We start from the raw sequence: 15,855 nt of genomic DNA on the forward strand, positions 1-15,855 counted from the left end.
TCTGTTGAAGCAGGGCAGTCTCTCGGGATACGGGTATCGTCAGCATTGACGGGGTTTTGCTGTAACTGAATACTCTCTTATGATGAAATAATCCTAAACATGTATCACCTAGATCGGAGCACGGTCATAGTATATCGCCTGATCACGCAGCGACTGCCATTTGTTGAAACTCTATCTGAGCTGTTGCATTGATCGGATTTATGTCTGTCAGAATTATCCTGCCCGCTCTTGTCGGGTACGGAGCCAAAGCGAACGTAATGAACTTAAATAAACCTAACGGTGAATTGGAGAGAAACGACAAACCTTGCAAAACGAACAGGTCAGATATAACACCTCATATTGAACGGTGTCCTCCTGAAGGCGGGCATTGCACAGTATCACATTTGGGGAGGGTTATTACACCGAGGGCTGTTCTAACATACCCAAGAGCACAAGGAAGGAGGTTATTACACATATACATGTAGTATCATACCGAATGCTGTTATTACACATATCGACCCGTGAACAGCAGCAATATTTATGTAATGTCGATAATTCATATCAGAATTTGTTTTAGACTAAGTGCAACTTATGAACAAGAATGGCACACATCGCTTGTAAATAGTCTTAAATTTTCACTATGTTCTTATTTTAAAATCTCATTTAGTGTTGAATATTACATAAAAGATGTATCAATTTCAAAATTCCGATCGGCCCTTGCTAAATTCAGATGTTCTTCACCCCGCTTCCAAATTGAAACCGGTCGATATATTAATCAACCCAGATCAAATAGATTATGTTTTGTATGTAAAGAAAACTTTATTGAAAATGAATTTCATTTTATTTTGGTAAGTAAATGTTATCAAAATCTGAGATGTTTGTATTTACCACATAACTTTTTTTCGAATCCCACTATTCATAAGTTTAATATGCTCATGTCAACTGGCAATCCATATATTGTAAAAAACCTAGCTATTTATATACACAATGCAATGAAACTTAGACATTCACTTCTATGCCAATAATATCATAGTTCCTTTTGTATACTTTATAAATTAACTCATTGTCTTCTGAACTATATATACACATATGTAGCGCTCTGAAATCCTGAAGTGTAGCCTGGGCCTATGGCCTCAACTACAAAGAAAATAAAGATTGATTGATTGATTGACCCGTGAAGATCCGGGTTAGAATATATTTTCAGTACCCCATGCTTGTCGTAAGAGGCGACTAACGGGATCGGGTGGTCAGGCTCGCTGACTGGGTTGACACGTCACCGTATCCCAATTGCGTAGAACGATGTTCATGCTGTTGACCCCTGGATTGTCAGGTCCAGATCCGATTATTTACAAACCGCCGCCACATAGCTGGAATATTGCTGAGTGCGGCGTAAAACTAAACTCACTCACTCACTCACTAGTATACATATCACATCTCAGGAGGTTATATCAAATAGTACCATACTGAGGGATGTAATTGCATATTGAGGGCGATTAATAGACAAATGGTGTCCTATTGAAGTTATTACGCACATAAGAACCCACCGATACAATTGTAGTCAATCCAGAACATGGAAAGGTAATGGTGGTGTTTTTTAGCCTCTTCTGAAATAATTTTGTGCACAATATTATAACTTTTATTATAAGTATTTTTGTTGCGTTATTGTTATCAATTTTTCCTAAATGCCATTATTTGAATTCAAATTATATTTTAATACATATTTGTCAGCTACGAAAATTTCTATTTTAACTTGTGAATTGATCCCCAGACTGTGACTCATGCTGGCATTCCCTTGCCGTCACGTGCCGGATTTCTTGCAATGTGCTCCTTCTCAGAATTGAGATTTTCTTACTTTCACTTTGTCACCAGAGCTCTGTAATGCCTTCATGTTTAATAGTGAGTGAGTTTAGTTTTACGCCGCTTTTAGCAATATTACAGCAACATCACGGCGGGGGACACCAGAAATGGGCTTCACACATTGTACCCATGTGGGGATTCGACCCCGGGTCTTCGGCGTGACGATCCAACGCTTTAACCATTATGCTACCCCACCGCCCAAGTAAACACCGGAGAACAGCATCAATCTTTTACTTCACCCAGTCAGCAAATGCCCATATGTACCTCACACATTCACAAGGTGAGTCAACCGTGACCAACAAGACGCGACTTTTCTCCACGCCTTACAGATCTATTCAGAATATCATATGCGTTTATCCTTTATTGCATTCAGGTTGGAATAATCTACTCATTAATATATACGTATATGTTGATACTCAAGGACTGAGTGAATATAGGGCGTGATTTCAGTGTTAGAATGTTTGTATACGAAGGAGTGAAAAGTCCGGTCACGTGATGTACAAGATGTACACTGCTTGTGGCAGTGGTGGAACGCTCAGGCGTCACTGCGCAATCTCACTGCGCAAATCTCACTGCACGAGGAAGTGTATACAGGCCTACCGTGGCGTTATTAATATCCCATGTGGAATACTCAAGACACAAGAGGATGCGGAAGATGCTAGTATCATCTTGGACTTAAAAAAGTGACTTGTGTCGGTATTAAAGCGTTTTCTGCAACTGCTAGTTACATAGTACAGACTTTAGCGTCTCTCCGGTCTGTACCAGTAGTCAATAACACAACGAGCTGATGTTGTACGATTACTGGTCCGGGTTTCCCCCGAGTGGTTTTGATATGAACCGTAACAGTTCATAAACAATCAGAAACCTCGGGTCTTGTCGATGCATCATCATCGTCGTCGTCATTCCCCAGTTATAACAATTTGATTATATGACCTTATCTTCCGTCTGTGACCCACAATGCCGACTGCGGGGATTCCCCTACCGTCACGCGCCGGAGTTTCTCGCAATGTGCTATTTCTCAGAATTGATTTTGTAAAATGTGTAGCCACCATTGCTGCCAGAGCACTGTTATTCCTTCAGTTGCGAATAAATGAAATATGTACATGTCCTTGTCCGAAAATACCTGTATGTACTATGTGTATTCCGTCAAACTGTGTTTTCGTGGAAACTTTTGTACATCAAGTTTATATGTATGGCCTACAGAAACATCGAAATGTAAATGAGACATTGGCTGAGAGTTTGGTTGATCAAGTGTTTATACATATTTGTCTAACAACTACATCGAAATTGATAATGTAATATTGAGTAAAAGTTTGGTAGATCAGATGTATTTAAGCATACCAGTGGAACAAAGAAAATACAGATGAGACAACAAAAAATCAACACTTCACTGGCTGCCTCGCTAGATAACATACATCAACATACAGCGAAACCCTGATAATTCGGGGGACGGTGGGGTAGCCTAGTGGTTAAAGCGTCGTATCGTCACGCTGAAGACCCGGGTTCGATTCCCCACATAGGTACAATGTGTGATGCCCATTTCTTGTGACACCGCCGTGATATTGCTGGAATATTGCTAAAAGCGGCGTAAAACCATACTCACTCACTGATAATCCGGATAGCGCACTATTCAGTGAAATCAATATATTTGAAATACATGTAGGTATATTTTCCGATCAAGGTATGATTGACGCATATCATACTATAACGTCTTTCATAATTAAGAGTCCCGGAACAGCAGGTTTCCGGACAAACAAGGTGTCCTTACTAACATGGTTAAATCGAAAATGATTTTAAATGTTGCAAGAAAATCGCAAACAATTTATAATCACCACTGTGAGAATATTCTAACATCCCTTTATGTATATGTACACTATAACATTAAAAGTTCTAAAAGCCCCTTACCTTATCGTGCACTGAAGGTTTAAGTTTCTTTCAGCAGAGTGCTGCTATTTATACTGTGGGCTAGTCAAATCACGAGGTGATGATTTCCTTGAAATCAAACCGAAAATAGAGACTTACAGCGTAGCATTTAGGAAAAACCAATGTCTGTCAGGAATTTATCCGACATAGCGAAGGTTAAGCTAAACCCAGGTATATGATACAACTGGCTATGTCAAAAATGAACGACAATACTGGGGTAATGTGTATGGAAATCCTCACACCAATATAATATAATTCACCCCTCTCCCCTCCCTCAAATCCCCAATTTGATCACTCCGCCCACTCTCAAACTCTTAAATATCTCGAAATTTTGATCTTCAAAATGTTTATTTGTTTGTTGTTACAAGGGGCTGTTGTGGTGAATGAGTGTAATATACGCCGCTTGTAGCAATATTCCAGCCATATTATGGCGGAGACACCAGAAAATGGCACATACACGCTGTGAACCCAAGTGTGGAGATTTCTTCCTGGTATTGATCGCCCTCATTCGAAACGACCTTGTTTGCCCAGGTCAGTCTCTTACTCCGCATTTGTCCATGTCGGTGATCAAACAGACATATCTCATTCCTCCAGGGGCGGTGAGGGAGCTTAGTGGTTAAAGCGTCCCCTCGTCGAAGACCCGGATTCGCTTCCCACATGGGTACAATGTGTGAAGTATATTTCAGGAATATTTCTAAAAGCGGCGTAAAATCATACTCACTCACTTTTTCCTCAAAGCTGCTGAAAGATCATCCAACATTCCGTTCGTTAAAGATCGATCATTCACCCAACATTCCTGCATGTTATTATCGATCATCCACCCCCGTTTCTGCATGTTATTATCGATCATCCACCCTCATTCCTGCATGTCTTTATCGATCATCCACCCCCGTCTCTGCATGCACTTATCGATCATCCACCCCACATTCCTCCATCTTGGAGATCGATCATCCACCCCACATTCCTGCATGTCGTTATCGATCATCCACCCCCGTCTCTGCTTGTTCTTATCAATCATCCACCCCACATTCCTCCATCTTGGAGATCGATCATCCACCCACCCCACATTCCTGCATGTCGTTATCGATCATCCACCCCCGTCTCTGCATGTTCTTATCGATCATCCACCCCACATTCCTCCATCTTGGAGATCAATCATCCACCCCACATTCCTGCATGTCGTTATCGATCATCCACCCTCGTCTCTGCATGTTTTTATCGATCATCCACCCCACATTTCTCCACCTTAGAGATCGATTATCCACCCCCGTTCCTGCAAGTTGTTATCGATCATCCTCCCACATTCCTGCATGTCGTCATCGATCATCCACCCCACATTCCTGCATGTCGTCATCGATCATCCACCCACATTCCTGCATGTCGTCATCGATCATCCATCCCACATCCGTCAATGCTTATACTAATCATCCACCCACATTCCTGCATTTCGTTATCGATCACCCACCCCCGTTCCTGCATGTTATTATCGATCATCCACCCTCGTCTCTGCATGTTTTTATCAATCATCCACCCCACATTTCTCCACCTTAGAGATCGATTATCCACCCCCGTTCCTGCAAGTTGTTATCGATCATCCTCCCACATTCCTGCATGTTATTATCGATCATCCACCAAAATTCCATTCACGTTATCGATCATCCACCCACATTCCTGCATGTCGTCATCGATCATCCATCCCACATCCGTCAATGCTTATACTAATCATCCACCCACATTCCTGCATGTCGTTATCGATCACCCACCCCCGTTCCTGCATGTTATTATCGATCATCCACCAAAATTCCTTCACGTTATCGATCATCCACTCACATTTCTGCATGTCGTTATCGATCATCCACCCCCGTTCTTGCATGTCGTTATCGATCATCCACCCCTGTTCCTGCATGTCGATATCGATCATCCACCCCACATTCCTGCATGTCGTCATCGATCATCCACCCCACATTCCTGCATGTCGTCATCGATCATCCATCCCACATCCGTCAATGCTTATACTGATCATCCACCCACATTCCTGCATGTCGTTATCGATCACCCACCCCCGTTCCTGCATGTTATTATCGATCATCCACCAAAATTCCTTCACGTTGTTATCGATCATCCACTCACATTTCTGCATGTCGTTATCGATGATCCACCCCCGTTCTTGCATGTTGTTATCGATAATCCACCCCCGTTCCTGCATGTCGTTATCGATCATCCACCCCCGTTCCTGCATGTCGTTATCGATCATCCACCCCCGTCTCTGCATGTTCTTATCAATCATCCATCCCACATTTCTCCATCTTGGAGATCGATCATCCACCCCCGTTCCTGCATGTTCTTATCGATCATCCACCCCACATTCCTCCATCTTGGAGATCGATCATCCACCCCACATTCCTGCATGTCGTTATCGATCTCATCTACCCACGTTCCTGCATGTTATTATCGATCATCCACCCCACATTCCTGCATGTCGTTATCGATCATCCAGCCCCGTCTCCGCATGTTCTTTTCGATCATCGACCCACATTCCTGCATTTTGGAGATCGATCATCCACCCCCGTCTCTGCATGTTCTTATCGATCATCCACCCACATTCCTCCATCTTGGAGATCGATCATCCACCCCACATTCCTGCATGTCGTTATCGATCTCATCTACCCCCGTTCCTGCATGTCATCGATCATCCATCCCCGTTCCTGCATGTCGTTATCGATCATTCTCACCCGTTCCTGCATGTGGTTATCGATCATCCATCCCCGTTCTTGCATGTTGTTATCGATCATCCATCCCCGTTCTTGCATGTGGTTATCGATCATCCACACCCGTTCCTGCATGTCGTTATTGATCATCCACACCCGTTCCTCCATGTCGTTATCGATCATCCACCTCACATCCGTCAATGCTTATATCGATCATCCACCTCACATCCATCAATGCTTATATCGATCATCCACCCCACATCCGTCAATGCTTATATCGATCATCCACCTCACATCCGTCAATGCTTATATCGATCATCCACCTCACATCCATCAATGCTTATATCGATCATCCACCCCACATCCGTCAATGCTTATATCGATCATCCACCTCACATCCGTCAATGCTTATATCGATCATCCACCTCACATCCGTCAATGCTTATATCGATCATCCACCTTACATCCGTCAATGCTTATATCGATCATCCACCTCACATCCATCAATGCTTATATCGATCATCCACCTCACATCCATCAATGCTTATATCGATCATCCACCTCACATCCGTCAATGCTTATATCGATCATCCACCTCACATCCGTCAATGCTTATATCGATCATCCACCTCACATCCGTCAATGCTTATATCGATCATCCACCTCACATCCGTCAATGCTTATATCGATCATCCACCTCACATCCGTCAATGCTTATATCGATGATCCACCCCACATCCATCAATGCTTATATCTATCATCCACCCCACATCCGTCAATGCTTATATCGATCATCCATCTCACATCCGTCAATGCTTATATCGACCATCCACATCACATCCGTCAATGCTTATATCGATCATCCACCTCACATCCGTCAATGCTTATATCAATCATCCACCCCACATCCGTCAATGCTTATATCGATCATCCACCCCACATCCATCAATGCTTATATCGATCATCCACCCCACATCCATCAATGCTTATATCGATCATCCACCCCACATCCATCAATGCTTATATCGATCATCCACCCCACATCCGTCAATGCTTATATCGATCATCCACCCACATCCCATATCGATCATCCACCTCACATCCGTCAATGCTTATATCGATCATCACATCCATCAATGCTTATATCGATCATCCACCTTCACATCCATCAATGCTTATATCGATCATCCACCTCACATCCATCAATGCTTATATCGATCATCCACCTCACATCCGTCAATGCTTATATCGATCATCCACCCCACATCCATCAATGCTTATATCGATCATCCACCTCACATCCATCAATGCTTATATCGATCATCCACCTCACATCCGTCAATGCTTATATCGATCATCCACCTCACATCCATCAATGCTTATATCGATCATCCACCTCCACATCCATCATCATCCACCTCACATCCATCAATGCTTATATCGATCATCCACCTCACATCCGTCAATGCTTATATCGATCATCCACCCCACATCCATCAATGCTTATATCGATCATCCACCTCACATCCGTCAATGCTTATATCGATCATCCACCCCACATCCATCAATGCTTATATCGATCATCCACCTCACATACGTCAATGCTTATATCGATCATCCACCCGACATTTCGCCCAATTGTGATTGATAATTTCCCCCGACATGTTTATATTTGAATTTAAATGACAGTTCACTGAGTAACAAATCAGAGTTTTTGTTAAGTGTATATACAACGCAAAAAGAAACAAAACAAAACATCAAACACAATATGATGAATGTGACATGATCACGCTGCCTCGGGGAATATTTAGAGCATGTTTAAATGTAAGCTCTATGTTGTGACGTTATGATTATCGCAGTTAAATACCAAGTCATTGTATATATACTTTGTCAGTGTTTGTCTACTACAGATAGAATTCACAATGTATTATTTAACATGGTTGTGACTCAAGTATCACGTGCGCATGCGTTGTGATTATGTAAATGTAATTGTGAATTCGTGGAAATGGTCAGTCCTCGTGAACAAAGTTAGACGTGAAATGTCATGCTTTTCACACCCTCGAACTCTCTGTAACACGTCATTCGTGTTGACATATATGTGTGTAGGGGTTATAACATTGTTGCCGTTTAAGCAATGACAACGAGGAAGTCTCAAGCTATGTCCTTATGTATCTTAATGTGTTGGCGCCATGCCCGTGCTCGTGGGTTTCATTAATGCCAGGGGCGCAGCTACCATTATCAACTAAAGCCCGTGCTTACACATGATTGCTGCTAAAAAGGTTCGGCAAGCCTTCAATACTATCTAAATATACAGCTTTGTAACCTATCGGGCTTACACGAAAAATAATGGCTTGCTACGCGTCTGAAAGTAGTAGGGCGATGGGATAGAATAGTGGTTAAAGCGTTCGCTCGTCACACGGGTTTGATTCCCCACATGTGTACAATGTGTGAAGCCCATTTCTAGTGTTCCCCGCCTTGATATTGCTGAAATATTGCTAAAAGCGACGTAAAACCCACCTCACCCACTCACTAACGTAGTAGTAAACGTGCCCTGCCTCACGTATCAAATCCAATCTCTTCAATCTCAGTGACCTGTTTGTGGTTCGACCTTACTTTCCCTATAACACAACTTTACACCTGGAATATAAAGCAACCAAAACACGCCCCGTTTCGCCATTGCATCCGGTATAATATCTACATGTGATATTGATGGCCTCGTGATATATGTCTGATTTGTTTGTTTGTTGCTCAACGCCGCAATATCCAGGCTATATGGCGGCGGTTTGTAAATAATCGAGTCTGGACCAGCCAATCCAGTGATCGACAGCAGGAGCATCGAATTGGAATTGGAATATGATGACATGTGTCAACAAAGTCAGTGTGTCTGACCACCCGATCCCGTTAGTCGGCTCTTACAACAAGCATGGTTTACTGAAGATGAATTCTAACCCGGATCTTCACGGATCTGTGAAATGTCAGAAAATAGAGACAGGCTGAGTGGTGAAACAACGCAGAGTGTTTATTCAGGTGACCATTGAAAGAACAACATTCAAAGAAAAGTATAAAGACAATTGCCACAATAGTTAATTGACATATCTAAAGGTATATCGATAAGTGCGTGTTATTATGGTCTGTTATAGCCGTACGTGTCACACTGAGGATAGTTATAACACACGTGGCGTCATAAAAGGGTCGCTATAACTAGTGATATTACACTGAGGACAGTTATAACTTAGTCATACATTAAGGACGGTTATCACACTGAGGACTGTTACAAGTATAACACACATGGCGTCTTGTAGGGGTCGTTATAACCAATGTTATCACGCTGAGGACAGTTATAACTTAGTCATACATTAAGGGCGGTTATAACACTGAGGACTGTTATGACACACATGGCGTCATATGGGGGTCGTTACAACCAATGATATCACGCTGAGGACAGTTATAACTTAGTCATACATTAAGCGCGGTTATCGCACTGAGGACTGTTATAATACTGCGTCATATTGGGATCGGTATAGCCAATGATATCACACTGACGACCGTTATTGCTAAGGTAGTTACACTTTAAGGACGGTTATAACCCTTACGGCGTCAAACTGAGGACGGTTTGATCTGTTATGGTTTGACCCAAAGGACGTGTATAACATCATTATTGACGATTATAATCCCTATAGCGTAAGACTGAGGACTGGCATGACACAATTATGGCATCATTCTAAGAACGGTCATAACTCATTCAGTTTCACACTGTGACAATTATATTACATATGGTTTCACCGTGATGGTGGGCGTTGCAACTATACATGAAAATGAGGACGATAAAACCGAAACGGTACCTGACTGGTGTTGTACTTAATGTTTTGTTTGAGTGATTGTTGATTATCCATGAGAACATCTTCCATCTGTATCAAAACATATTGTAAATACTTAAGTCAGACAAAAAACAGTGGTTGATATTGAGAGCAATATCCCACGCCGTCAGGGTAGACTAACACGCAATCAACTAACCGAACTTATCAACCCGATCAAGTCACGCCTTACATAAGGTGCATGAGTGAGTGAATGAGTTTTAGTTTCACGCCGCTTTTAGCAACATTACAGCAATATCACGGCGGGGGACATAAGGATTCCCCAACACCCTCAAGTACATGACACTAAACATGTAATCGAGTGTTCGTGGCCTATTCTAACCAGTTCACTCTGACATTGGGGTAGATCAGAACACAAATCTATTGTAATGGGACAGGTAAGACACGACTATGTTTGACTCATGACAACAGCCCTGTACAGTCCACCCGGCTTGTAACGTCAGCGTTCGTAACGTTACGGTCTGTCGTAACTCTATGGTTTGTCATAGGCTTACGAACGCCATAGAGCGTCGAACGTTTTGTGGATCAGGGTTCTGGCGTTGTTACCAGTTTATGACGAGCCAGGAAATGTTTTCAACTCAGGCAAAACCAAGTCGTACTTGAATATATGTCCGGAGTGTGAAGGAATCATTCCTGGAACAGCTTGGCCACCAGTGTGGAATTATGTCCAGAAAAATTAAATTGGTGGCTACCCGTGAAGATCCGGGTTAGAACTGATCTTCAGCAACCCATGCTTGTCGTAAGAGGTGACTAACATGATCGGATGGTCAGGCTCGCTGACTTTGTTGACACATGTCACCGTATCCCAGTTCGATGCTATTGCTGTTGATGACTGGATTGTCTGGTCCAGACTCCATTATCTACAAACTGCCGCCATATATCTGGAATACTGCTGAGTGCGGCGTTAAACAACAACCAAACCAAACTATAATGGTGGCACACCCGTTCTGGCAACCATGGGCCTTTCAATCACCCTGGTGTTTCAACTGGGGTCATGGTAATCAGGGTAGATTAACTTTAACTTGCAGTAGCATGTTTTGCTGCGTGTGGTAAATGGCATGTGGTTATGGCTATAGAACTGGAGTCATGCATTCAGCTAGTACATTACCACCATAAAGACACTGACACAGAGGATACTGGGGTACTCCAGGTGATCAAGTGTTAGCTTGTCAGGCTATAGTTCAAGTCATGGGCATAAAGTGCGAAGACAATTTGTGGCTGAAATAAGCTGTACAGAACCCAACGCGTTCACTCACTGTCACATTCAAGCTGAAAGTAATGTCAGAGAAGAGGCGCCCTGCTATAAATATACGCATGGAAAAAAGTATCGCAACAACCCATACTGTTCATAGTATCAATATGCTACCATTAACCATAGTAAACCAAAAACTGAACCCGAGGAAAAATTAAACGGCAAATCGAAAAGCAAAAGAAGGAAAAACTGCAATTTATTCATATGAGCTAACATGGCCAAAACTGACTCAGTTTGTGGTGCTGATAACTATGATCGTATGATATTGACAAGTGCGGTCTTTTTCAAGATACGGGCATACAATCCTCAAGAAATCCCATACGCATCAATACCCGAGCACAATGTCAACATCTGGTGTAGTATGCAATATAACTGGCGTGGTGGGCGAGCTGGCTAAGGCGCCAGGCTAGTGATCCAGCGAGCATGAGGTGCCGGGGATCGAGCCCACCTGTGACCGGGTGTAAAAACCTAGGAGTCAACTTTGTGTGCAGATTCTTTCAGTGTTGTCACAAACCCTAGTGTACAGTACACAAACCTGTGCACTTAAAAGAACCCACGAATGCGTTGGTATATGACCAGATGGTGGCCACATGAATACGTGCAAACACCTAGTTGCGGGTACAGCAACGTGCACTAAAGTGGGACAAAGTACTGTGACTATGTGTCCCAGTCCACCCAGCTGTGAATGGGTACCTCGTAAGGATGGGAAAGCCGCAAAAACTTGGCGCGCCTTGTGACAGCTAGAGTTGTATGATCCCCAGGGATGATGAGATTGATAATGAGATGTGTCGTTGAGATTGACATGCAATGATCGAGGGAAAACATACCAGCGCCTCGATCAAGCACTATTGCGTGGATATATGCGCTATATAATATCCAATAATAATAATTGCTATAACTGCTCCTCAGCGACTGCATCAGACGTTGAATTTGACGTTCACGTTCCATTTGTGATGGAGGGCTTGCTCCAATGTATCAAGGTTTTGTACTGGGAGAGATCTCTGGCGTACTCTGCGACCTAAAACCTGTTGTGAAGTTCGATGTTATAGTCCGTTTGGCTCAGAATCGGACCGACGAATTGCAATCTAACTCGAAAACTACTAAACATATAGTACTCAATGAAACACTGATCATAATCAAAACATCAGACCAACTCTGTGATTTTTTTGCAGAATTTATGTCATAAAAATAAAAAAGTTGTTTAACAAACTATCATTAAAATTTTGACACAGTTCACGCGTGCACAGGGTTGTCCATTTCTATTGCCCATTTCCCTTTTCCGAATAGTTTAGTGGTTTATACGTAACGGGGGTGGTGAGGTTGCCTAGTAGGTAAAGCGTTCGCTCGTTATGCCGAAGACCGGGGTTCGATTCCCCACATGGGTACAATGTGTGAAGTTCATTTCTGGTGTCCCCCGCCATGATATTCCTGGAATATTGCTAAAAGCAGCGTACACCTAGCTCACTCACGCTAACGCAACAATAAAATTTGCGTTTAATAGTTGTATACATACTCCTTGTATTACATCATATAAATTTATGTCTATCACGGGACCATGACTCAAGGGCGAAGCCTTCCTTGTTTACAATTTGATTAAGCGTGTGTCGTGGTTCAATAACACGCTCATGACTGAGGACACACGTACCAAGTCATGTGATCACGGAAGTTGGAGATAACGCATGTGCACGTGGACACATTGGAAATGAGAAAATATGCGTTGTTGTATCATCAAATCGTAGTCATGAAGATACGTAAACATGTAAGGAACGAGGTCCAGGGTGCCGTTATACAAAACAACGTTAGCGCTAAGGCTACCATACGTGTGTGTTAGGGTATGTGAGTTACGGTCACCTAAGGACGTTTACTATATAGTGTATATATGTTACAGTCAATCTGTCAAACCAAATGACTGAAAATTTCTGCTAAGAGTTCTCTCTGTCGCAGAAAGATCTAGTGTGAGTGAGATACATCTGTGGGAGAATGCTCTGGTGTGAGATCTGACTGTCAGAGTACGATTTGCTGTGAGATCTGTCTGCCGGAGTACGCTTTGCTGTGAGATCTGTCTGTCGGAGTACGCTTTGCTGTGAGATCTGTCTGTCGGAGTACGCTTTGCTGTGAGATCAGCTGTCTGTCGGAGTACGCTTTGTTGTGAGATCAGCTGTCTGTCGGAGTACGCTCTGGTGTGAGATCCGTCTGTGGGAGAATGCTCTGGTGTAAAATCTGTCTGATAGAGTGCGGCCTTTTGTGAGATCTATATGTTTGAGAATGCCCTGGTGTGAGATCTGAGTGTGCGAGAATGATCTTGTTTGAGATCTGTATGTGGGACAATGCTTTTCTGTGAGATCTGTATGTGGGAGAATGCTGTGGTGTGAGATCTGTCTGTTGGAGAATGCTCTAGTGTGAGATCTGAGTGTGCGAGAATGGTCTTGTTTGAGATCTGTATGTGGGAGAATGCTCTTGTGTGAGATCTGTATGTGGGCGAATGCTGTGGTGTGAGATCTGTATCTGGGAGAATGCTGTGGTGTGAGATCTGTATGTGTGGGAATGCTGTGTTGTGAGATATGTGTGTGAGAGAATGCTCTGGTGTGAGATCTCTGAGTGTGGGAATGCTGTGGTGTGAGATATGTGTGTGGGAGAATGATGTGGTGTGAGATCTGTCTGTGGGAGAATGCTGTGGTGTGAGATCTGTGTGTGTGGGAATGCTGTGGTGTGAGATCTGTATGTGGGAGAATGCTGTGGTGTCAGATCTGTATGTGGGAGAATGCTGTGGTGTGAGATCTGTGTGGGGGGAATGCTGTGGTGTGAGATATGTGTGTGAGAGAATGCTGTGGTGTGAGATCTGTGAGAATGCTGTGGTGGGAGATCTCTGTGTGAGAAGAATCTCTGTGTGGGAGAATGCGCTGGTGTGAGATCTGTATGTGGGAGATGGTGTGAGATCTGTATGGGAGAATGCTGTGGTGTCAGATCTGTATGTGGGAGAATGCTCTGGTGTGAGATCTGTGTGGGGGGAATGCTGTGGTGTGAGATATGTGTGTGGAGAGAATGCTCTTGTGTGAGATCTGTATGTGGGCGAATGCTGTGGTGTGAGATCTGTATCTGGGAGAATGCTGTGGTGTGAGATCTGTATGTGTGGGAATGCTGTGTTGTGAGATATGTGTGTGAGAGAATGCTCTGGTGTGAGATCTCTGAGTGTGGGAATGCTGTGGTGTGAGATATGTGTGTGGGAGAATGATGTGGTGTGAGATCTGTCTGTGGGAGAATGCTGTGGTGTGAGATCTGTGTGTGTGGGAATGCTGTGGTGTGAGATCTGTATGTGGGAGAATGCTGTGGTGTCAGATCTGTATGTGGGAGAATGCTGTGGTGTGAGATCTGTGTGGGGGAATGCTGTGGTGTGAGATATGTGTGTGAGAGAATGCTGTGGTGTGAGATCTGTGTGTGGGAGAATGCTGTGGTGTGAGATATCTGTGTGGGAGAATGCTCTGGTGTGAGATCTGTATGTGGGAGAATGCTGTGGTGTGAGATCTGTATGTGGGAGAATGCTGTGGTGTCAGATCTGTATGTGGGAGAATGCTCTGGTGTGAGATCTGTGTGGGGGGAATGCTGTGGTGTGAGATATGTGTGTGAGAGAATGCTGTGGTGTGAGATCTGTGTGTGGCAGAATGCTGTGGTGTGAGATCTCTGTGTGGGAGAATGCTCTGGTGTGAGATCTGTATGTGGGAGAATGTTGTGGTGTGAGATCTGTATGTGGGAGAATGCTGTGGTGTGAGATCTGTATGTGTTGGAATGCTGTGGTGTGAGATATGTGTGTGAGAGAATGCTATGGTGTGAGATCTGTATGTGTGGGAATGCTGTGGTGTGAGATATGTGTGTGGGAAAAAGCTGTGGTGTGAGATCTGTATGTGGGATGATGCTGTGGTGTGAGATCTGTATGTTGGAGAATGCTGTGGTGTGAGATCTGTATGTGGGAGAATGCTGTGGTGTGAGATATGTCAGTCGGAGAATGCTGTGGTGTGAGATCTGTCTATGGGAGATTGCTCTGGTGTGAGATCTGTATGTGGGAGAATGCTGTGGTGTGAGATCTGTATGTGGGAGAATGCTGTGGTGTGAGATCTGTCTATGGGAGAATGCTCTGGTGTGAGATCTGTATGTGGGAGAATGCTGTGGTGTGAGATCTGTATGTGGGAGAATGCTCTGGTGTGAGATCTGTGTGTGGCAGAATGCTCTGGTGTGAGATCTGTCTGTGGGATAATGCTCTAGTGTG

General features: G+C 43.6%; 1 protein-coding gene across 3 annotated transcripts in view; it reads right to left on the minus strand.

The window, feature by feature from the left end:
- LOC124281648 (putative L-amino-acid oxidase YobN) overlaps positions 1–15,855 on the minus strand; it is a 91,726-nt gene that overhangs the window by 10,059 nt on the left and 65,812 nt on the right. Inside the window, exon 1 of one of the 3 annotated variants that reach the window (XM_046717585.1) lies at positions 3,742–3,763. The exons of the other annotated variants lie outside the window; for them this stretch is intronic. The gene's annotated coding sequence lies outside the window, so the exon portion shown is untranslated. Of the gene's footprint in view, positions 1–3,741; positions 3,764–15,855 lie in introns of those variants that run through there. 3 annotated transcript variants of the gene reach the window in all.

This window comes from Haliotis rubra, unplaced genomic scaffold, assembly GCF_003918875.1.
Source record: "Haliotis rubra isolate DU_JTF1 unplaced genomic scaffold, ASM391887v1 Scf287, whole genome shotgun sequence".
NCBI lineage: Eukaryota > Metazoa > Mollusca > Gastropoda > Lepetellida > Haliotidae > Haliotis > Haliotis rubra.